We start from the raw sequence: 1,413 nt of genomic DNA, 5'->3' as shown, positions 1-1,413 counted from the left end.
CCTAAACCACTTTACCATCCGTATAAAAAATTTTACGAAACGAACGACCCGTATGCTTGCAACAGTATTGGACAACCATCGACTTTGAAGAAGCTTTCGACAAAGTTCCGCATCAACGCCTGTTGAGAAAGTTACAAAGTTACGGAATACGAGGGCCCCTGAGTAATTGGCTTGAATCATTTTTCACAGATCGCTATCAGACAATTGTTTGCGAAGGGGAAGCAGCCGAACCAAAATCGGTAACCTCAGGAGTCCCGGAAGGAACTGTTTTGGGACCTTTGTTCCTTTCGCTCTTCTCCGTAGGGGAGGATTCTGTCTTAATTCAAGGCACCTTGATCAACTACGAAATCCTCTCAGGATGAGGCCCTTTGATTGCCCTTCAACTGGGTTGACTCCTGCGATTACCCCTAATGTGAATAACTCGAGCGTATAATTTCTGGTAGTGGGACCTGCATTCACGCTCGTCCCCTTCGTCCGCCGGCTCTTATTCCATTTCAAAAAAAAACCAAAACAAGCCTGAAGTTGAGAAGCAACAATTAACATGTGCGTGTGCAAAATATCAATTTGAAATCTATCTGTCCTGCTCACTCTTCCTTCACAGCTATATAGAAGATGTATGCATATGCCTTGGCGGAGGAAAGAATCTCATCACGCCAGGTAACTAACTATGTGTTAATTTATAACGATATAGAACAACTAAAGATTCGTCTTTCGCATGATAGCTATATGCATGAACGAGGTTCACTGACAATTGTTTGATCACTGAAAGAACTTTTTTCGCTCCCGGCTTTGCACCTCCACACAAGCCGATTACTTTTCTCAGCATGAAGATTATAGTTACGACCTGAATACCAGGTCGGTTTTTCAGTTAAAAACACTAAGTATTTTCACATATCCTCTGAGGTGATTCAAAAGACCGAGCTCTGTTAACAACAGCAAGACGTGGCGAGTAATTCATCAGTAACCTTGAATACCGTGTGAAAGCTAATAACAAAATTGTTCGTTTGAAATTCAACACCTATTCATCGATTCACTCTCTACCCATCGATGGATGGTGTACTATACTAGCACCGCTACCGCTGTGTCGAGAAGTTCGTCACACTATAACAATGTCTCAGATAGCATATATGCAAACAGGGCCAGTACTGCATGGCACCACAACTCATGCGAGGCAACACATAGACGTAGATAAATACGGCCAAGTCCTGGACAGAAATACCAGTGGTAGCTGGTGCATATAGTTTGCCCCAAAAACCAATCATCAAAAAAAACAAATGACCAAAGCAAAAACGATGACACACAACAACAGTTTCAAATAATAATAGCTCAGCGGCAAAGCGTGACTGCAAGGACAACACGACCGCGGCAAAATAATGAGCAGTGACATTGTTGGTGGTGAAGTTTCAAAGTGAA

The 1,413-nt window shown here is 42.6% G+C and overlaps 1 non-coding gene across 1 annotated transcript; it reads left to right on the top strand.

Moving 5' to 3' along the window:
- Window positions 1-309: 309 nt before the first annotated feature.
- Window positions 310-469, top strand: LOC114538989. Its single transcript, XR_003688839.1, has one exon. It is a non-coding gene; the product is annotated as a U1 spliceosomal RNA (small nuclear RNA).
- The last annotated feature ends 944 nt before the right edge of the window (window positions 470-1,413 follow it).

This window comes from Dendronephthya gigantea, unplaced genomic scaffold, assembly GCF_004324835.1.
Source record: "Dendronephthya gigantea isolate DGI-Jeju-01 unplaced genomic scaffold, DenGig_1.0 000193F, whole genome shotgun sequence".
Taxonomy (NCBI): domain Eukaryota; kingdom Metazoa; phylum Cnidaria; class Anthozoa; order Malacalcyonacea; family Nephtheidae; genus Dendronephthya; species Dendronephthya gigantea.
Note: the sequence above shows the minus strand (reverse complement) of the source record. Positions and strands in the feature narration are given on the sequence as shown.